Genomic DNA, 23,747 nt, shown 5'->3' on the forward strand with positions numbered 1-23,747 from the left:
TCATGGGCCAACTCAGTGGTCCCCTCCACAGAGAGGCCTTCCCCGAGCCCCTGTCCACAGTGGTAACCTTCCATTCCCTCACAGTCACTCTTGAGCACACCGCCCTGCTCTCTCCGCTTCCCAGCATTCACCTCTCTTTGAAACTGTCATGTTTAATGACTTTTATTTCTTATTGTCAGTCTCTCTCTACAAGAATAAAAGATCTCTGAGAGCAAGACCTGGCACCCAGCACAGAATATGTTCTCAATAAGTATTTGACAATGAAAGGAACTTTGCTAAGTCTCCTAGGACCAGAGGATTACTTTTTCCCTGGGTTTTCCCAGCTGGCTTTGCAGGGTGGTGAACTGGAATGGAAGCAGCCTGACCTTCCTGAAGCTGATGTGCCAAAGCTATGCATGCACAGGCCTGGGTGGCTTCTTTCTCTTCAGCCCCTGCTGGATTCTGACAGAGAGCTGCCTTCCACCACAGAGGCCCCTCTCTGGCCTGCCTCGCACCTTGGGGCAGCTGTGCTGGCACCTTCCTCCCGCTGCCTGTGCTGGAGGTGGGTGTGTTTCCTCTTGGACCCCAGCCACGGGACACATGCTCCTGGGAGCCTCTCTCTGATTCTGGCCACATGTTTTTGCTCCTGCCCCAACCTTCTTCCCAGGACACGGGCTCTTGGGTTTAGAAGAAAAACAAATTCCCGGCAGCTCTGGGATGCAAGGGAGGCTGGTCTTAGTCTTTTGGAAAGAGAGAAGATACTGAAGACTCACCAAGAGTAGGATCTCTCCCTTCTTAACCGAGACAGCCTATCCTAACTCAAGAGGACACAAGTCTTGGCTCTCTAACCTGCCGTGACTTGAAGCAAATCCAGGGAAGAGATGCACAGATGAGAGCCCTGTGCCCTGCTGCAAAGGTGACCTCTCTGAGCCTGTTTCATCACCATAAAATGGGTGTAACAGTAATATCTATGCCCAAGGGCAATTTTGAAAAGCAAAGAATGCAGCATGTGCATGGAAAGTGCCTGGCACGAGCTCAATGCAGAAATACCCAGGAACGCCATGGAGTACTAGGGGAATACAGAGCAGCAAGGCTACTAGGTAGGGACCAGACTGATTGGGCTCGCAGGGGATGAGTCAAAGAGGGGTGGGGCAGAGCCCTCCTCTCCACTCCCAGCTGAGGACAAGGTAGGGCCATGAGTCATGCCAAATTTGGTGGCACTATCAGGAAGTACAGGAGCTCTGAGTGAGGAGGATCTAAGTCTCACTTTTCTTGGACCCCGTGACAAATTCTGTGCCAGTTAGAGAGTAGGTGTGAATGAAGAGAGAGATGTGCGGCAGTGAATTCCAGGAGGACAGGGATGCTCAGCGAATGCTGAATGAATGAATGAGTGAATGGAGAATCGTAGTCTCCCCAGCCCCCTGACATCGCTGCTGGGCCCCTCCATCTGCATGCCAATTCAAACCCATGCCATGGAATGAGGGCAGGCCCTGGAGTACCTCTGGGAGCAGGTTTTCACACAGAAGGAAACTCATCTAGGGAATGTCTGCCACATCATCCCAGCTGGTACCTATTGGGGTGGCAGCTCCCTGCACACTTGTGGGAGGTCTCCAGGTTTGCTCAGAGCTAGGCTGGCCCTTCCATACTGGAGAACAGCTCTAGCCAACCCTTCCTACCTCCTGCCAGTCATTGTGCTGAGGAGTGTGGGGCTGGTCCCAGTTTATAGTTGACCTCCCCTCTGAGCCAGCACGGGAGAAGCAACTGTGGCCTGCAAGAGCAGGGAGATGGGACTGGGACATGACACCTGGAGATGAGGGACTGGACAATTGGAGCCTCATCTCCCAGTGGTTACCTCAAGAAGAAAAGAAAGGTAACAGAGGATAATTGAAAGCCTTCTTTAATTTTTTTTGAAAGGAGAAAGAAGCAGAATGCCTAAGCGTGTAAAAAGCACTATTTAAATTTCTTGTCTGCAACGTATACTCGAACATATAATTATGGCTTTGGGGGAAAAAAAAGGATAATTATGAAAATTTTCTGGGCTCATTAAAGGCACACAATTGACATCCAAAATTATTTGAGTTAGAAATGATGCTGAAATGAGTCTCTTTTAAGGAGACCCAGAGGAAAAGAACTTTGCTTTTTAAAAACTCTAAGTTCTGGATTAACCCTGGGTGTCACAGGTCATCTCAGGTAACCCCCTCTGCAGTGCCGGTTCAGCTTGGCCTCCAAGGGCCAGACTTCTTGGACTTGGTGGGTGGTGACTTGGGCGACTTCCCACAAACGGTGGTCACCAAGAACCCTGCTGGCCGTGTGTTTTGCTGAGGTAGCCGCCCTGCCCCAGGCTGCTCAGGACACCAAGGAGCAATCAGAAACCTTTGATCCATTGGTTTCCTCAGGATATGGCACGACTCTGAAGTCAGACCATTCAGACTCAAATCCCTATACAATCGCTCACCAGCTGTGTGACCTTGGCACATCCCTGCCTCTCTTTGGAGAAGTTGGACCGGTAGAGTATGGGTGACTGGAAAGCCTCCTTTGCCAGAGGCTGGACCCTGCCCTTCCTTGAGTCCTAGCTGCACCCTCTCATCCTGTGTGCCAACACTGTGATAAGAATGCCGGGTCTGACATAATAGCAGGGTAGACCAGGTGTATGACAGGTGTGCCAGCAGAGACAGCAGGGCACTGAGGGTTTCCGAGAGAGAATAACCCAGTAGCCTTCTCCCGGAGCCCAAGAGATGGCCATCCCTCATGCATCCCTGAAGTGATAAGAATCCATTCCACAGGCCCTAGCTGTCAGGAGAGCTTCTAGGGGCAGGCTCTCAAAGGCTAGGCTGCAGGCATTTGCTCCTAAGAGCACAGCCTTTGAGGGGCCTCCCCGCATTGCTGCATGAAGAGCCCATCCCCTCATGACCTCCCACTGCCTCTGAACCAGGCTCCTGCATCATCCGCCCCTGGACCTGCTGCCCTAACTGTCCAGGCTCTCCCCAGGCCACGTGGAGGGCTCTGACATCTGCGGCAAGCAGGCCTTGCCAGCTTCAGGATTGTCTGTATCCCAGCCCTGAGGAACTAGCTAAACCATACCATCTTTCCAAGTTGTCAGTGCAAGGGGGCCTCTGAGAACCAACTCAAGGGGTCAGGGCTCACCTGGTATCCTTAGTGGTCCTACTAAATGCCTGGGCTGGGACCTGCTATGGTTCCCAGGGCCGCTGTAAGGTCACACTGTGGTTACCTGAGTTAGGAATTGGAAGTTCATGCCCCCTGGGTGGACATGGGGAAGTCAACATAGCTGTTTATCTGGCTGGTGGTTCTTCAGCCAGCCATTTGTGGCGTGTGGTCAGTCAGCCATGACTCTCACAAAGGCTTTTTCTTAGAACTGATATTATCTCTTCAGCCTGAGGCTTAAGTGAAGTCTGATCTTCTAAAGAATCTAGAGTGTTTCCTTAGTGTTTATGGCTCTAATCAATACAACTATTTTAAAAAATAACAATTTGAGATGGATCATACACCTAAATGTAAAATCTAGACTCGAAAGCTCTAGGAAAAAAAAAAAAGACTATCTTCACAGCCTTGGTGTAAGCAAAGATTTTTAGACAAGATACAAAAAGCACTAACCATAAAGGGAAAGAATAATGAATTCGTTGTCAAAGCTAAAAGTTTCTGCTTTTCATCATCAAAAGATACTGTTAAGAAAATGAATGGGTAAGCCACAGAAGGGAAAATATATGAAATACATGTAGCTGATAAAGGAATTATATTCAGAATATATCAAGAACTTCTACAGATCAAAACAAAAAGACAAACAAGCCAATTTTAAAACTGAGAAGGGAAATCTCACAAAATAAGAATGGCCAATAAGCACATGAAAAGATGCTCAACATCATTAGTCATCAGGGAAATGCAAGTTGAAACCACACTGAGATATTGTTTCTCACCCAATACAATGGCTAAAATTTAAAAAGTGCTGATTACACCAAATGCTAGTGAGGGTATGGAGCAACTGGACCTCTCATACATTACTGGTGAGAATCTAAAATGATACAGCCACTTTGGAAAATGGTTTAGCAGTTTCTTATAAACATATATGTATGTCTGTTAGCATAACTGACACCATCTTGGGCCTGTTTGCTTCCTCCTATCCTTCCACTGACCATACCCAGGGCTGTACTATGTAAATCTCTTCTCTGTCATCAAGGGCTTTGTAGTTAATATTGTTTAACGATCATTAGGTGTAGGTGGCCTCTATGCTCTGTTAGTCTCCAAACAATGATGAAGACCTTCCCTGACCTATTCCAGGTGCCCACGAGACTAGTTACCTATTCATAAATCTTGACGTAGGAATGTATGTGTATGGCACATACCCCCATACCATCGATTAACTACACATTTGTCCCAGTGGCCCCTTGGCAGTGTGGAGTGCAGCTGCGAATGCTTCTGGGCTGCTGCCTGCCCGATCCCGCTCTGTTGGGTACGTTAAACTAACCCATTGACTACATGGAGCTCCCTGCCTTGTGTTTTGGTCTCAAGATCCCATCTCAGTTCTGTGGGAGATTTTTGTTTCCTCTGCCCTCCAACAATATATCTATTCTGTGACCCAGTGATTTCCCTCCTAACTGTTTACCCAAGAGAAGTGAAAACATATGTTCACATGGAGGTTTGTATAAGAGTGTTTATAATAGACTTTATTATAATAGCCCTAAACTGGAAGTAAACCAAATGTTCATCAACAGAAGAATAGATTTTTTTTTAAAGTGATATATTCATACAGTGGAATACTACACACCAATAAAAAACAGCAAACTACTAACACCTACAACAACATGGATGAGCCTCAAAAACATTATCCTGAGCAAAAAAAACCATAGACATAGAAGAATAAGTCCAGCGAACATACTCTATGATTCCATTTATATGAAGTACAAGAATGAGCAAAGGTCATCTAAGACGATGGAAATCAGAAAATGGTTGCCCCTGGGAGCATAGAGACAGAAATTGACTGGAAAGGAGTATGAGGGACCTTTCTGGGGTGATTGGAAATGTCTCATATCTATACCTTGTCTTAGATGATGGCTACATAGGTTTATACAGTTTATACAGGTTTATATTGCCAAAACTCATCAAAGGAAACACTTAAGATCTATGCATTCTATTTTATATAAAATTTTATATATTTCATGTCTCAATTAAAAAATATCAAGAGCCAGCATTTATTGAACATAAACCCTGTGCAGGATTGTGAAAGACTGCCTATTAATGGACTCAGCAGTGATCACAACCTAGAGGGGTAGGACCCATCATGACCAACCTTCTTATCTGTGGGGTTGCAGGGACCATTAAGTGGGGGAAGCAGAACCTAAATTCCATGGCCTGAGGACTTATTCCCTCTAATCATCTCTCATTTTGTTATCTCTGCATTTTTCACATGGCACATAGAAAATGGTGTTGGACTGAAAATGTGAATTTCAGGCATTGTCAATTATTGAGTGAACGTGTGCTAAACATCAGGCACTGTGCTGGGACTGAGGAGAAGCAGTGAACAAGAGGAGTGCCAGCTCAGGAGCCACAGTCTGGAAAGGTCTGCGCAGGCAGGCATCTGGTCTCCCTGGGTGTTGGCTACCCCACTGCTCCTCCTGGATGGCTTCTGGGTCCAGCCTTAGGTTTTATTTTCTGTTGCTTCCCAAGGCTCCACCCTGGTTCCAGAGGGAACTCTGGTTGGAAATTCTTCCCTTGATGTGCAGGTGCCCTTTTATCTTCACAAGCACTGGTTCCAGAGGCAGGTCAAAGCATGGGCACCCTGTCAGAAAGAGACAGTTCTCAAGTTCCCTCAGGCCCCAGTGCACACCTGGGCTCCCCACCTCGGGGTCTCTGGGGGATGCTCTGCCAGCAGCAACACAGAAGATGCCACTTGTGCACATGCTCTGAGGCCCAGGCCTTCCCTAGCTTTCAGTTTCTAAACACAGGTTTGGTGCAGGTTGAGACGTTATGGACCCCCCTAAATCACGGGGAGCTGGGGCCTTACGGAGCTTGCTTTCCTGCCTTGGAGTCGACAGGCAGCTCTGCTGGGTCCTGTCCTGCCTACAGATCCGGTGATGGGGATCCTTCCCTCTGGTCTGCACAGAGTCACCTGGAGACCCACAGCTCTCCCCATTCCCAGTGTGTTCCTGGCAACCAGCCTCAGCAGCCGGTGGGCAGTGATGCCCACCTGCCTCAGAGTTTGGGCCATTGGGCCCCTCATCAAGATACCCAAGTGACCTATCCCTTGCCACTTCCCCTGGTCCACTCGGCCCAGGCTGTGCACCACCTTGCTTTCCCTGCACCATCTTCGGTCACTGGCAATCAAAGGCCTCAGCACACAGCTAAGGATCTGGGGGTCATAGGTTGAGGTTTAACGCCTTCACATCTTACAAGATTTTTTTCTAATGATTGCCTCTCTTCTCACTCACCTTGGGATCACAGTAAGCCAGACAACCTGACAGGGCCACTTGGTGACCTTCTGGGCGCAATATGTTGAAGGGCGTAACCTCTACTACTACCACCAGCACACACACATCTTGAGCCCTAACTTGCATATTACAAAGCCCTTTGCTGCACATATTGTCACTCGGTCCTCATGTCATCTGGTAAGGAACGCAATGAGGGAGGCTTACTCTCACATTTAGAGGAGAAAGTGGTCTCCAAAATTTTGGTAGCTTGGCCCATGTCCCATGGTGGTGTCTGAGCTGACAGACAGTGGTTCAGACAGATAGCCCTGACTCCCTCCCTGTTCCCAGGGTGGGTCCTCGCATGGTCCAGATTTGGGCGTTCCTCACACACGTGTATTCTCATGGACAGATAGGCTGTATGGGGTGTTTCCTGGGATGTACCCAAGATGGGGCCCAGCACGATCAAGACAGAATCTGGCCCCTGCAAGCCCATCTTCCACACAAAAACTAGGGTGATTGTTTTCTTCCAAAAAATTAATCTGACCATGTCACTCTCCTGCTTAAAGCCCTTATTGCGTGCTGAGTGCTGGGCTCCATGCTTTATATGTTTATCTCTTCAATCCTCACAACAGTCCTGTGAGATAGGTGTTAGGACTTTGACGTGCAGATGAGAAAGATGAGTCTGGAGAATACTGCCTTTACTAACTTGCCTCCAGCACTGTGACAGAACACATTTCTGTTTTAAACCACCCGGTTTGTGACTTTGTTATGCAGCTTTACGAAACCAATACACGATCTTATTCTTACAGTGGGGAGAGTCTGGGGCATGCCCATGGGTGCTATATTCTCTTCCTAGAGATTTTCAGTGCCCATCTGTATATGAAAGGCTCCAAGAAGTCCCAAAGCCAGGAAACCTGTTCAACATTTTTAATCAAGTATTTTCCAAACAAACTTGATCTTGAGATGCCTGTCTCACAAAACACCTTTTAGCTGGTGTGAAGCTGGGGCTCCAAGGAGCATACTTTGAGAGATGCTGTTAAATGCCAAACAGGCCTCCTTTCTGGATACATGCAGGGAAAAAAAAAAAAAAAATGCCTTCTTGATTGGACCTGCCTGAGCTTTTTCATCACTTCTGACAACGCTTCGCCACTCTCATCAGCCCTGGAAAAAAAAAAAAAAAAACTCAAGAAATTTAAGCACTATAGAAATGGCTATGAAAATGCCATTCACAGTGAGCAGTGAACAAGATGGTAATATTTTATATCAAGCAGGGACCCACAGGCAAAAATAGTAGAGGCAGATGCGCGGGCTTGTGTTGTTTTGTCCAAAGTATAAAAAGACAAGAAGTCTGAGATCTGGAGGAATTTCCCCAAAGGCAAACCTGGAAACTTCAATCACTACTCAGGGATGCTTTTCGCGCCTCAATCTCCAAGCCAAGAATGTCTCAGGGATAATGGCACAAGGCAGCCCAGCCAGGCCTCCCTTTGGTTCAGTCAGCGGGTGAGAATGGCAGTTTCTCACCCTCTTCAGCTGCAGATGCCAAGGCCAAGGATGAACCACACACTTGCTTGGTCTGCAAGGAGCTGTTTGCACCCCGACCCCACTGTGTTGTAACAGGGTGGGCATTTTTAAAGCAAGGTCAGGTAATGCGCCTGGCACCCTGCTGCCCTCAATCTTCCCTGCCACCCATCCCTGCCTGTCTAACTTCCCTGACTCTCCAGTCTGATGTGTCCCCCTGCTGTACTCACCCCAAGCACCCTGGATGTCCTCCTTAGAGCCGCTGACACCATGCTGTGACATGCTCAGTGATGGACTGGGGGCTCCACCAGAATGGAATGGTCATAGTCACCTCTGTGTCCTCAGCACCCAGCACAGTGTCTGGCCGAGGGGACATCTTTGCTCTTCTCTAGATGCTTCCTCAGTCCCCACTGCCACGCCCTTGAGCATCCTTTCCCTGTATGCCAGCCCCCCAGATCTGAAGGGAAATGGTTGCAGAATCATCAGTACCCATGAGCGAGCACCCTTCCAGTGATCTGTACACAATGCCAGGCTCAGTGTTTGGTTCTTACAGCAGGTCACACTCTTGCAAACATTTCCATCCTGAGAGGTGGCAAATATCTCTGTCAATTGGCACCGTTCAGTTAGCGTTCCAGCTGTCACATCCACTTTGGACCTGGCTTGAAGTCATGAAGAAGGCTTAGGTTTTAGTGATGGGTCTGTGCACTGCTCCAGGCTAAGGAGGCTCAGGGGTGGAGAGCAGCCTCTGCTGCCCACACCGGGGTCCATCTGGAGGTCTCCTTGCTGTGGGGCTTTGCTGTGGGACGCAGCCTCTGAATATGTATATTGGTGGCAAATCAGGTGAAAAACAAGGATGTTTTCTTAACCATCTCAGCCTCTAAGTTACATCCGATCCCCAACCCCCGTCCTGCCCTTAACTAGAGCAGGTAGATTCTGGATTAGCTATCTAGGGGACAAGGCAGTTTATAACTAGTCTTCTCCCAGGCTCTGGGCTTTCCAAAGATCTTCCTCGTGCATCAGCAATGCAGATTATTGTCAAACATTGAATAGGGTGGTGGCAACATCCCCATTTTAAAGAAGAGAAAACTGAGGCCCAGAGATGTGTGGTCATTTAGGTAAATTCACAGACTCAGGACTTCTGACTTTTGGGTCAGTGCTATTCAGCTAGTTACTTTAGGGGACACGTATAAGGGTCGAGTTGGATCAAAATTAGCTAGGTTTTTGTTTGTTTGTTTTTTTCTTTGTTTTCTATTTACTGTGTTCCAGGGAGTATGTGAAGAGCTGTTGTGAATTATCTCATTTAATTCTTCTAACTCTTTCAGGTATTATTATTATCCCCATTTTATAGATAAGGAAACAGGGACTGACAGGTTAAATAACTTGTCCAGCATCACACAGCTAATACATGGCAGAAGCAGGATTCAAACCCAGCACTGGCTGATGGCAAACTACACTCTTAACTAAGTTTTCTGGCAGCTTCCAAATAAATATCTAGATAGCTCTCTGGTGTCAGGCAGACTGCAGTATGCGGTCTAAGTTGATGATGCAAGCCCACCAGTGTCCCTGACTGCTGTTCAGGTGTTAGGGACTGGGAGGACGGCTGAGGGTGGCCTCTGATATAATTGGGCATGGCTGGGATGGTTAAAGGGGCGCTGGGGGCTGCCAGGAGCACTCTTGGCTGAGAGTGGATGACCTGGGCCTGGGGGGGATTGGCCAGTGTTTCTGGGGCCCTGACTCCCCGCTGCCAGGCTCTGGGATCCCTTCCTGTTGTCATGACCACAGCCTTTTTTCGCAGGCCTGTGCTCAGGGCCTTGGTCTGGACCACCTGATTCAGAGCTCCTGATCTGGCTGAGGGCCTGCACTTTCTAGATCTGACTCAGAGAGCAGTGGCCCCTGCAGGGTGGGCAGCTGCCTCTGTGGCAGTCTCAGAGCTGCTGTTCAGTGAGAAGGCAGCCCCAGCACGTAGCAGTGGCGGGTCTTGGGTATGTTCTGCAGCTTCTCGGAGCTGTGGTTTCTGCATCCCGAAAGTGGGAATATTCACATTTCTCTCCCGAGTCTCTGTGAGGAGTTAGTGAGGTAATATATGAAGGCAACTAGGACACAGCAGATATTCCCCACCTCTTAGCTCAGAGAGCACATGATGATGATGATTGATGATGGTGATGGTGGTGGCGGCAGCGGCAGCAGCAGCGGCAAAAGGATAACAAAGCATGGGCTGTGTCCCCAGCAGGTCCCAAACCGGGCTGGATAGGCTGTGATTTCGTGCTCAGAAAAACAGAGGACAGGACAAAGCTGCCTGGACGCAGTGTGGGCTGGGGTCATCCTTAGAGTTTGTATCTGGGCTCTGGCTCCTGCACACTGACTTTGAACAAGCGGCTTAGCCTCTCTGAGCTGATATCCGCTCAGAAAGTTTACCAGCAGCACAAGCACTGGGCCTTCACTGCCAGGAGATGCAGCTATGCCTTCCCAGGGCATCGGGATGTCAGTAGCTCCTCATGGGTGACTGACCCCCGTGGCAAAGTCGTACATCCTGGCTGCTGGCAGAGCGGCAGAGGCTGCTCTTGAGGGTGTGCTGGCCTGGCTGCAACACAGATGAATCTGTGCAGCCACTGCCCCCTTTGTTCTCAGGAGTCATTCACCCTGCAACCACTCTCTTTGAACTCAGCTGTCTCATTCCAGCTGCCCCCATCCGGCCATCAGTCCAGACCTTTCTTTTCCAAGACAGCTTCCTGTCTGTGAGGAGCTGCCCAGCCTCTGAGGCCAGACCCCCCTGCCTGTTACAGCTGGCACCTGGGTAAATATGGCCTGTCTGCTGGCCACTTCCCCAGGGCAGGGCCCGGCTCTGGGCTGGACAGCCTGGAGGGAGATGTGTGTCCTGGGCCTCCTGGGCCCCTGGTGACTTGTGCTGAGCACTGAGGGTCCAAAGGTGATTCAGACCCTCTCTCCCATGGGATTGGGGGTGGGAGGTACAATAGAGCGAGGGTGGGATATCTCAGATAAACCTCCACTCAAATCCTGGCCCCGCTACTCACCAGTGTATGAAGACAGACACTTATATTCTCCTAGCCTCAGTTTCCCCGTATGGGAGCTGGGTTGACAATATTACCCATATCAGAGGATGGACGGGAGCATAAAATGCACTTAGCACACAGCCTAGCACATAATAAAGACTCAGTATTTACCACCCATCAGCCATCATTGCTCTTCTGCATGGAGAGGCTCCTGGTTTACAAGGAAATGGACAAACACAGATGAACTCAGGGTGGCTAGACCAGTGCTCTAGGGGAAGCAAGTGCTGGATGCAGTGGGAGCACTGGAGAAGGGGCCCCTAGAGCCGCGTGGACATCCAGAAGGTACCGCTCAGGATGAGGCTTAAAGGAGGAAGAGCTCCCAGGAGGATGAAGATGTAAGGAGCTCAGTCCTTCCCTCAAGCTGCTGATGTGTGGTTGTGTCTCATCTCCCCAGAAACGACAGGCAGGGACACTATGACAAGTGTCCTCAAAGAGCTGAGGGGACACCGTGGGGCAAGGGCAGCAGCCCATTTGGCTTTAATGATCAGGAAAAGCTTCATGGGGAAGGAAAATGTGTGATGGATTCAACAACAGCTACTGTTTGAACATGTAGACAGAGGAACACACAAAGAGAATATGGTGAATGTGGGAGGTGTGGGTGTGCGTGTACAGTGAGTACGCTCTGGGCTGGGGTCCCCCTGGTGAAGTATGAGGGGGCCAGAGCTGGGGAAGGGGCAGGTCCCCCCGGAGCAGTGGGTGGGAGACTGGCCAGGGTGGCTCCCTTTATTCATGTCCTGTTGGGCATGACCCTTGTGTTTGGAGACTCTGAGCCCACGGTCCAGGTGCTACTGAGGAGGGGTGGTCCTTGGGTGGGGGGGAGGGCCTGACCGCATCTGACTGGCCAACTCTGCAGCCCAAAGAGGATGTCCTGTGGGGCTTGGCTCCTGCTGACCTCTCTTTCTGGCCTCGTGTTGCATCTCCACTGCTCACTTTCTGGCCCTTTTTGTCCCCCATCACCAGGCCTCTGCTTTCCCTCGGTGGTTCCTCACCCACATTTTCCCTTCTCAGTGCTCAGCCTCTCTCTTCACCCAATTGCTCAGACCCCCATCCCAGGAGCTGTCCTTGATTCTGCTCTTCCTCTACCCCTCCACTGTCAGCAAGTCCTCTACCTCCAAAAGCTTCCCAAGTCTGACCTCCTCTTTCCCTCTCCTCTGCTGACACACTAGTCCAAGCTGTCCTCACCTGCTGCCTCAAAAACTGCTGTGATCTCCGATCTGATCCAGCAGCCACCACTCTTATCCCCTAACGTCTCTTTTCCTCACTGCAAACCAGAGCGTTCGTGGCATCCCTCTCTCTCCACTCAGAGTAAAATCCAAGCTCCCTGCCAGGCCTGCAAGGTCCTGCATGATCTTCCCTGCCTGGCCCACCTCCCTGATCTCAGTTCCTACCTCTCTCTCCTGCTTGCTGCCTTTCAGCCATTTTTGGCCTCTTTGTTGTTTCTCATATACCCCCAAGCACACTCCTGCCTCAGGGCCTTTGCACTTGCTGTTCCCTCTGCGTGGAGCACTTCCCTGAGATACCCTCATGGTTCACTGCTTCCCTACACTCAGGTCCCTGCTCCCATGTCACCTCTTCAGAGATGCCTCCCATGACCCCCTTAGCTAAAGCAGCCTCCCCATCCCTATCTTTCCTAACATCCTGTTCTTTTTGTCTCCTAGCTCTTATCAGTCTGAAATCATCTCAAGTATTTTCCCATGTGTGTATTGTCTGTTTCCCTGCTAGCCGGTGAGGTCATGGGGACAGGGAACCAGGCCTGTCTTGTTGATTTCTGGACTGCAGGGCCTGGCACGGAGCAGGCTTCATAGCAGAAGGACAGTAAATATGGGTTGAGTGATGGATGGCGCTTGAGGCCTGGGAGCCTGGGGCTGAGCTCGAGGAAAGAGGGTAGGGCCTGGGCAGTTGGGATTTGGGCTGGGACATCCTTTTCTTTTTGGCCCCATGCTGGGACTTGGACCTTCCAGCCTCCCAAGCGGCAGGGACTGGGGAAGAAGAATATAGATTATATATGGGTTCCTTTTTTGTTTTTTAATTTTTTATTATAGAAACTTGCAAACATCTACAAAAGTAGAGAGGACAGGATAATCCATACCTGTGAAGATGATACTTGCTTTGCTGAAAGTTGGTAAAATGCCATTTCACTGGATAGTGTTTTCTGTTAGGTTGCATGACTGTCCTGCCAAGGTGATTTTATTATTACAAAATGTACAAAACTCCATTTTGAGAAGAAAATAGCACACAGCAGATTTTGCTCCACATACTGAAAATCTTTGTAAATTGAGATCTCAACCAACAACTCTCTGCGGTAACAGTAAAATAAAAATCCCTGTCACCTCCTCAGGTGCCCCAGCTCCCAGATGCACACCGGCTGCCGGCACTGTCCTTGCCCCGCTCCCCACTCAGCCTGCCCAGCCTGAGAACTCACCTGCCTCTGGGGAAAGAGCTAGCATCAGAGTCTGGACTCCCCAGCTTCAGGCTCTTGGGCCAGTTCCTCCAGCCCCACCCAACTTCAAGACCAACTCTCTGGCCAGGTTTCCCACTAAATTTTGTTGGAAACTATGGGAAGACCCCAGCTAGAGGCCAAATCTTAATCCATAAGTCTTCATTTGCAAACGTTAGTGAGCAAGAGAATTGCCAGCAAGCTCAATATGAATCCAGAGGCCTGGGCCCCACCTCAGAGGTTCTGTGTCAGTATATAAGGGGCAAGGCCCTGGAATCTGCATTTTAATAAACCAGCCCCAGTGCTTTGAAGCAAGGGGCCCTGGACCATATTCCAGAGGCACTGCTCTGCTGAGAGGTTCACTGTGGTGGTTAAAAGGCACCGTTATTTGTTGGAAATCCTGAGTTTGCATCTTGGCTTACTATGTACCTAGCTTTTTTTGGACTTAAGCTTTCTCCTTTTTAAATGGAGATAAAAATAATACCTACATCATATGGTTCCTGAGGGTTATGTAAGATAATACTTAAGAGCTCAGCATGGTGCCAGGAACATTGCTTAGTTCATGTTGGCTGCTATTATTATTACTATTATTTCCCACCATTCCTCAGTGCACATCTGCTTGCTTCCCCAACACACATCTTTCCCAAGAACACCATCAGCTGGATCTCTGGGTTAAAAAAAAAAAAAGCCCCGATTTGCAGCATTTACCAGTTCCTGTGGTGTAAATACTCCCACCATGGCCAACTTAAAGTTCCTAATGTGATGACATTGACCATGGAGTTGGGAGGAGGTGTGCACAGCTGGCTGGTTTGTGCTGGTACGAGTTGGCTCCGGGGCACCACCACTAAGTCTGTCTTCACTGTGAGATCCTGAGTACTTTGTCCTGGTCTCAGTTGGAGCTGGTAAGTGCAAAGGGCTGTGAGCAGAGTCTGATGTAATTGCTACCGTCTGCTGCAAGGGGCAGCTGGTTTTTGCAGTTTTGCTATCTGTGTGTACTCATAGTTAATGCAGGAAATGGTAATTGTAGCCTCAAATTACTGTCACTCGGAGCCCAGAGCAGACATGATATTCAAAGGGCAGAGATGGCTCCAACATGCTAATATTTACCATTTGCCATGGACCGCATGAAAGGGTGTGAGGCCTCTGAAGCCGCTGCTGTCTCCTTTGCTGGTTCTGGTTTTGTTTTGTTTTGATCACTGAGAAAAGCAGACTTACGTTGTGAAACAAGTGGGGGTCTTGGAGCCAGACTGTCTGGGATCAAATCCCAGTACTGTCATGTAACAACGGTGTGCCCTTGAGCCAGTTAGCCAACCTCTCAGATGCTGGGTTTGCTCCTCTGTAGAGTGGGAGTATTCATGAATACATTGCAGACTGTCGTGAGAATTAGCTGTGACATGTGTCACGTGCCTAGGATAGGACCTGGCAAAGAAGAGCAGCTCAATGAATAGGAGCTAAGTTACGGCTATTCCTGGGAGGAAGGTGCTGCCCAAATGGCGTTTCTGAAGCTGTTCTTTATCCAGGAGTTTAGAAGCTAGCTGAGAATCCATCCTTATTTGTACAGGTGAGAAGGGTAGACAGTTTTCATAATGGCAAATTTCAAACATTTCATTTCTTCCTCAAAGTGATCTTTTCTACACAAAGTTCTTTCCTATTAACCCATCATGTGAAAGAAGCTGGGTGGAGTTTTTTTGTTTTTGTTTTTTTGCAAAATTTGGAAGCTATCTTTGGGATGCTTATATGAAATATAAAATAGATGGTTACATGCCACTTAGAGGCCTGGCCGTAAAATATGAAAGGCTCATTGATGGTGGAGGCACACAGTGGAAGGAGCCTGGATGCCTGAGTTTCCTGTTGAGGAGAACAATGCAGGAAAGCAGGCCAACCAGAAATATCCACTGTGGATTTTCTGTGAGTGAGAAATAGGCCTTTTCTGTGTTAAGCCATTGAGAGTTGAGCTATTCTCTTATAGCAACTAGCATTAGCCAATACTAACTAAGAGCAATCGTATAAGTAAAACACACTCTGAGAAGCCTAGGAACCACTCAAAGAGACGGTCAGTGATAGTCCAAGCAGCTAAACTTGGGTCCAAGTAGAGCTGCCACGTTACTCCATTGTCTTAGATGTACAGCAGCAGTAAAGAGATCTGGACAGAGGAAATAACTAGTGGATTCAAGTAGGAACCCTAACGTGAAAGACAAAGGGTTGAATCCAGTTACGGTTTGTCCCAAGCCACACCAGGTGTGTCAGCTAGTTTAGAATAAAACACAAAGTTCTTTTCATCGACCTGAGTTCTCTCCTGCTGTTCAGTCGGAGGGGAGCTAATGTTGGCAGACATGAGGCTTGCATGGAGTTGATGATATTCAGCTCTGTGTGGATTATACGTGTCCCCAGACCGTGGGAGAATTGCAACCCTCTCCAGTGTTGGCCTGGCAGGTTCCTTTGGCCTCCTATATGGGCGTGAACTAACCATGCAGGTGAGTTCTCAGGAATGCCTTCCAAGGATCTGCTATTTTCATGCAATCTGGGGGGAGGGGAGGAAAGCTTCAGTGCTAAAGGCCTCTAGGAAGAGTGTCCCTGAGAAGTAGAGTCCCCAGCATCTCCCTTCTCTCACCAATCCTCTTCGTTCACTTCAACGCTCTACCTCCCTATAGGCCCAGGAACGTATAGGACCTGCACAGACAAAAACCAGAGGCCTACTTTCAAATTGCTACTGACCCCACAAAACTCTTCCCAGCATGGTAAAAATCTGTCCATCCTTTTGTGCCCTCTCCTCATTGCCTGGACCATATTCTTCAGTTACCTGGAGTTGGTACCTCAAGATTGTGGTTGTCTCCTGGACCCTCCTTCTGCTCAGTTTATTCAGTGCCAAGCCCTGGTGGTTCTCCCTTTGCAGATTCCTCCTGGATCCTTCTTCCTAACTTCCACTCCTGCCGCCTCCGTGGGCCTTGAGCTTTCTCACCTGGGCTGTTGCAACCACCTCCTTACTGGCACCCCTGCTTCCAGCATCCCTTTCCCACCTCTTCCCACCCAGGCACCCTGCAGGCTGTACTCTTCATTGTCCCCCCAAAGCACAATGCTCTCAGCTCCTCGCAAGTCTGCTTGAAAACTTTCCACGTCTTTCTTGGCCGTGACACTGAATTGTCGATGATTTTCTGATGGAATCAGAGCATCCTTTGTTCCAAAGTTTTCTCATTGTTTTCTTTCCATGGGATTGTAGAAAACATCTCCCATCAGGCACACCCTACTGGTTTTGTGAAAATTATAGGCTGCAAATAACTGCTTAAGTCAACTGCCAGAGGAGGTACTCTCTTCAGAGGGAAAATTCCAGCTGTTGAACAAGTTTATGGGCTTTATTTTTAGAGCAAAGAGTCCAACAAGTGAAGGAAGAGAATTTTCCAGATGCCCCAGCTCCATTCTTAGTGTAAAGCACATGTGTTTGAGTGGGCTACTTCTTTCAAGGGCAAATTTATGACCCCAGTACATATCCACCCCCTCTTTGGGCCCCTTCTGCAGCCTTACAGTAGACACTTTGGAGAACACACAGAGAGAAACAAAGACAAGAGAGGAGAGAGGGCCTGAAGAAGGGGCCACATCCCACCCCACTCCTCCTGAGATCTGATGAGTTCCCTGCCTCAGGCTCTGAGTTGATGCTTTGTCCTAGGATAATGTCTGGCTTAAGCCAGTTTGTTCCCTGAATCTAAACAGCCTCAAGTGAAACTCACCGAAGACCAGCTTCCTCCCCTTGCACACTTGTGGGGAGAAGAGGGTGCCCAGAAGAAGCTGCCCGAGATCTGTGCTCAATCCATGCCAGCCTCTTGCCCCTGGGACAGCCTGCCTTTCCACAAAGCATCTGGGACACAGCTGAGGAGCCCATGAAGTGTGTGTGTCCCCTCCTCCAGACCTCACCTCCCTCAAATGCCCCTGTGCCTCACTCTGTCCTGCGGATGGTTAGACCATCCTCACGGCCACCATTGAGGGAGGCCCCATATTCTAGAACTTGCCCATTGTCAGGCAACCCCCTCAAAATTTATCCATCCTGTGTTCTTCTTCCCCCCAAATCCTGCAGTCAGCTGATTGAATAAATTAAGTAACATTTTGGATTTAATGAACAGTAATCACTCGGCATTAACCTAATACCTTGTTATTCAAAATGTGGCCACACACCTTATCTCTGATAAAGGAGGCAAGAATATACAATGGAGAAAATACAGCCTCTTCAATAAGTGGTGCTGGGAAAACTGGACAGCTACATGTAAAAGAATGAAATTAGAACACTTCCTAACACCATACACAAAAATAAACTCAAAATGGATTAAAGACCTAAATGTAAGGCCAAACACTATAAACCTCTTAGAGGAAAACATAGGCCGAACACTCTATGACATAAACCACAGTAAGATCCTTTGTGATCAACCTCCTAGAGAAATGGAAATAAAAACAAAAATAAACAAATGGAACCTAATGAAACTTAAAAGCTTTTGCACAGCAAAGGAAACCATAAAAAAGATGAAAAGACAACCCTCAGAATGGGAGAAAATATTTGCTAACGAAGCAACTGACAAAGGATTAATCTCCAAAATATACAAGCAGCTCATGCAGCTCAAGATCAAAAAAGCAAACAACCCAATCCAAAAATGGGCAGAAGACCTAAATAGACATTTCTCCAAAGACCATATACAGATTGCCAACAAACACATGAAAAGATGCTCAACATCACTAATCATTAGAAAAAAAATGCAAATCAAAACTACAGTGAGGTATCACCTCACACCGGTCATAATGGCCATCATATCTACAAACAATAAATGCTGGAGAGGGTGTGGAGAAAAGGGAATCCTCTTGCACTGTTGGTGGGAATGTAAATTGATTACAGCCACTATGGAGAACTATGGAGTTTCCTTAAAAAACTAAAAATAGAACTGCCATATGACCCAGCAATCCCGCTACTGGGCATATACACTGAGAAAACCATAATTCAAAAAGAGTCATGTACCACAATGTTCATTGCAGCACTATTTACAATAGCCAGGACATGGAAGCAACCTAAGTGTCCATTGACAGATGAATGGATACAGAAGATGTGGCACATATATTCAATGGAATATTACTCAGCCATAAAAAGAAACGAATTTGAGTTATTTTTAGTGAGGTGGATGGACCTACAGTCTGTCATACAGAGTGAAGTAAGTCAGAAAGAGAAAAACAAATACCGTATGCTAACACATATATATGGAATCTAAAAAAAAAAAAATGGTTCTGAAGAACTTAGGGGCAAGACAGGAATAAAGACGCAGACGTAGAGAATGGACTTGAGGACAGCGGGAGGGAGAAGGGTAAGCTGGGATGAAGTGAGAGAGTGGCATGGACATATATACACTACCAAATGTAAAACCAATAGCTAGTGGGAAGCAGCCGCATGGCACAGGGAGATCAGCTGGGTGCTTTGTGACCACCTAGAGGGGTGGGAGGGAGGGAGACACAAGAGGGAAGAGATATGGGGATATATGTATGAGTATAGCTGATTCACTTTGTTATACAGCAGAAAACAACACAACATTGTAAAGCAATTATACTCTAATAAAGATGTTTAAAAAATAAAAAGAATGATGTGTAAACTCAAAAAAAAAAAAAAAAAGTGGCCACAGACCAGCAGCAGCAACACTTGAGAACTTGTTAGAAATACAGAATCTCAGGCTCACCCCAGACCTTCTGAATCAGACTCTCCAGTTTAACATGATCCCCAGGTGATTCTAATGCACATTAAAGCCTGAGAAGCAGTGAGATTTAAGCGACATTTTGTCCCTTTCGGTGGATTACTTTTAATGTGAGACATTTCATGTTAATGATGCTGGTGGTTTGGCATTTTCACACTTTTACTAAGCTTTTTCATAAATGTGAGCTTCTGTGGTTATCAGAGCAGCTAGATTATGAGTTCCTGGAGGTGCCAGGACCTGAGGGATTTCTCCTGGCAGCCCCCCTCAGGCCTGGCATGTGACCCCAGTTTAATAAGTAGCTGAACAAATGAATAACTTTAGGGGCCCCTGAGGGAGTGAACAGCAGACATTATTTTCCATTTTGCACATGAGGAGACTAAGGCTCAAATAGGTTGAGACTTGCTCTAGTTTAGTTCGTAAGTGTCAGAACTGAAATTCCATCACTAGCTTCTAACTTCCCGTCTCCAAGTGATGGAGGCTTTTTGTTGCTCTGTTTCAGGGAGATTTGTGTGGTCCCAACTCCCCCACCCTACCTCTCCTCCTCATAGCTGTGGTGTCTGTGTGGAACGACCTCCCTACTCTGGGGCTGGGTGAGCAGAGAACCCCGTGGCACTCCGCACAGCCCACCTGGCCTCCATTCTGGCAAGCTGTGTCCACAGGGTGCACCCCTCGACACCCAGGTGGCCAGCCGCGGGAAACCATGCCGGAAGCGGTTCCAGGAAAAGGGACTGCGGCTGCTCACCTCCCTTGCCCCTCCCGGCAGGAATGCAGGCGAGGCTTATTGAGAATGATTTCTGGGCTGTGAAGCTGTTAAGTTGGAATCATCTACCCTGGGACGCCCCCTTCCCTCTGAGGGTGCTGGGCTCTGGCCATGCACGTGGAGCAGGTTAGGTGTCGCCCGGTACAGAGAGGCACATATTCACTTGCTTGTAGGACCTCTGGGTGAGACCCTCAGGCAGAGTAAGTAATCAGGCAGAAGTGGGGAAATCCCAGACCACAGGAATGCACCGAGCCTCCCACGGGGAATTACTGCAAAGGATAGAAGCAGATGAGGGCTTTGCGGTTCCACCGATTCCTCCAGCCCCAGTCCTGGGTCTCACAAATGGGGCTCACAGACAAGGAAGGAGCCAGGAGGGTAGATGTCAGCCTTCATCCTTTCCCACAGCGGCAGCCCATCATCTCGTGCCTTCCTGCAATCAATTCAGCTTGTTCTCAGGTGGAAGCCTGCCTCGATCTCTGGCTTGCAATGCAGACCAACCCCAGTGGGGTTGAGTATGGTCAACCCCTACACAGTGTGGCTTAGGTGCCCTGGCCACCCAAAGCACCGAGGAAAGGTAAAATCACTAGTGAGAGTTGGCATTCTTTGAGCACTTCCTACACCTGGCACCTTCTAAACACTTTACCTGCATCAAGTCATCTGATCCCCACCCCAGACCAAAGAGATAGGAAGGCCCTGTGATTATCCCCATTTTACAGATGAAGCAAAAGAAGCCCCAAACAGCCACGTGATTACTCAAGCTCACACACTTGTAGGCGGAAGACCCCTTTTAACCACATCTCGGGGTTAGTGAGTTAGGGGACAACAGCATGGCTTGGAGGTAGGAGGGGTCCCTGTGGCCCTGTACGGTGCAGTTAGAGTCTCTTTGCCAAGGTGACATGCAGACCACACTCTGCCCAGTGCTCTGGGCTCAGGCCTGGAGTGGGGGGCGATGACACTGGAGAGATGATGCTGAGGGGCAGGACAAGGAGTCTGAGCTTTCCCCACAGGCGAAGGGAATCCTTGAAGGGGAGTAGGAATCTGACCCATGGTTCAGGAAGGACCCATGGTTCAATCTTGGGGGCCCGACTGGAGAGGCAAAACACAGGACTCCTAGAGGCTCAGAGGAGGCTCTTTCAGCAGGGCAGACAGGAGGAGGTGAAGGCTGAACTGGGGCAGAGACAGTGGGGCTGATCGGGCAGGCCACATCTGAAAGAAATAGCAGAGGTGCAATCAATAGAATGGGACCACTGATCCAAGGTCTGCGGTGGTTCCTCTTCTGGGTTTGGGTTTCAGCCCAGAACGGGCACTTCACTGTCTGTCTTGTCTCTCTGTGGATGTGGGAGTCATTACGGCAGGGAGGAAGTGGGTCAGAGTTGTGTTCAGGTTCCTGGAGTTGGCCCAGGGCCCCCCGCCCCAGCACAGTGGCACCACTCTTCCCCGAAAGCCTAATGCGATGGTGAGTGACTTGGGATGGCTCCCCTCGGCTTCGGTGGCCTTTTCAACCCCACCTTCCCATTCCTCCCACCCTCCCCCGTGTGGCCTGAGCCGTCGTCCCTTCACGGGCTGATATAGACACTGTAGTGTAGCTGCCGGCTGGGCTGCTGCCCAGGAGGGGGTCAGGAGGCTGTGACTGGTGGAGGTGACTTCACCTCTCAGAACTCTCTCTAAAGCCCCAGGGGGTGGATGAAAGGTTTGGATACGGGAGAGATGGCATAAAAATGCACGTGTAGAAAAAAACAAATTTCTTAAATTACTAATCCATCCGTTCTGTGCTAATGCCTCCTGAAAGAAAACTTTCAACTTGGATAACACAGCCTTTTCTCTCTTGGAACCATTCATACCTGTAATTAGGAAGCTGTGCCTCATTAAAGCCATGGCCCTGGATTACAAAGCTGGAAGGCCTAGCTTGACCAGAGTGTAGCTTTCTGGGGCTAAAATCAGGTTCACGTACTGTGTCCTTGTGCAGTCCTCTTTCCCTGGGCTGCATGGCTGCCTCTATATTTCCTGGCTTTTACTTGGGTCTAGTAGATGCCTGTCGTGATTTATTCTTTAATTCCTAGCACTATTAACTGTGCCAGTTACCCAGAAAGAGTTTCCAAGAGTCTGTTTTCCAAGGCTTTGTGGTAGATGTAGCTTGGACCCCTTGTCATCTGGTGGTGTGTTTCCACCTTGAAACACGACTCTAACTGTTGAGAAGACATTTTGACAGAACCATCTTCCTTTCCTCAAGACAGAGGCTGTTTCCTACAGGGAAAAGTGACCTTCAGTCTTACCTAGCTCTCAGATCCTGGACATCCATCAGATCCTCGTCAGGGAGAGAAGCAGGACTGAGCGCAATCACTGAGAAAACTCGGGGAGAGCTGCTCAACTCCGCAACCCCCCACCATGCACATGGTTGGTACACTGACTTAGACAGCTGGGGTTTCTTTTGGTTTTTTAAATCTTTTTTTTAAAACATCTTTATTGGAGTATAATTGCTTTACAATGATGTGTTTCTGCTGTATAACAAAGTGAATCAGCTATGCATATACATATATCCCCATATCCCCTCCCTCTTGCGTCTCCCTCCCACCCTCCCTATCCCACCCCTCTAGGTGGACACAAAGCACCGAGCTGATCTCCCTGTGCTATGCGGCTGCTTCCCACTAGCTATCCACCCTACGTTTGGTAGTGTATATATGTCCATGCCACTCTCTCACTTTGTCCCAGCTTACTCTTCCCCCTCCCCGTGTCCTCAAGTCCATTCTCTACATCTGTGTCCTTATTCTTGTCCTGCCCCTAGGTTCTTCAGAACCTTTTTTTTTTTTTGATTCCATATATATGTGTTGACAGCTGAGGTTTTAATGAGCACCTTTATATGGGCCCGCAGGTAGGTGGTGGTCTGGGTTTCAAGAAGAAGGTGAGCTTACTGCTGACCTAAGCACCTCCATAATCTCCTGTACAGCCACAGAGGGTAGATAACATTTCCCACAAGGACCATTCTCTGATCTCATTGGTTATCATTTCTTTACACCTTAATGTGAATGAGTCTGCTACTTCCTGAGGAGTAGTGTGTAAACCTCTCTCATGGTAGACAGTTGGCTTTGTGTGCGTGTAGGGGTAGATACAGTAACCTACACATGTGATAAAACTGAATTGAGCTGAAGACACACACACACACACACACACAAGTACAAATCAAAATAGAGAAATCTGATGGATTGTATGATTGTCGGTATCCAGGTTGTGATATTGTGCTGTAGTTTTACAAGATGTTAGCGTTGAGGGAAACGGGATGAAGGGCACAGAGAATCTCTGTATTTCTTAAAGTTGCATGTAAATCTACAATTGTCTCAAAATACAACGTTTAATTTTAAAAATAGCTAACTTTGAAAATAGAAATTAAACAAATTAAAGAGCCTATGTTTTCATTTTACAAATCTAGGATTTGTTTTTCCCTTTGGAATTTTCTTAAGGCCCACATCGATTGTCAGAGTCAGTCAGATTGACTTAGAAGATGTGCAAATGAGCCCACTTGTATACCAGAGGCAGCAAGAGTGTGCATCCCAGTGTCCTAGAGGTGGGGGGTGCCGTGTTTGCTGGGTGGGTCAGCGGACCTGTTCAGACACGCAGGAGAAGCAGGAAGAATGGAAACCTGGCTTCCCTCCCTCCCCATGGGACCCCAAGGGGAGGGACGGCCAGGGAGAGGTAATGGGGGGCAGGAGAGGATGCTCCCATATTCCCCCTGGGAAATCACCTTCAAAGGAGCAGCAGGGGCAGGAAGGGAAGGCATTCAAGCTGCTACATGAAGAAGGAGCCAGGCAGAGGCTGAGAGCCCACAGAACCTTCAGTCAGGGAAGTGCCTAGACC

Source organism: Kogia breviceps, chromosome 4 (genome assembly GCF_026419965.1).
Source record: "Kogia breviceps isolate mKogBre1 chromosome 4, mKogBre1 haplotype 1, whole genome shotgun sequence".
Taxonomy (NCBI): domain Eukaryota; kingdom Metazoa; phylum Chordata; class Mammalia; order Artiodactyla; family Physeteridae; genus Kogia; species Kogia breviceps.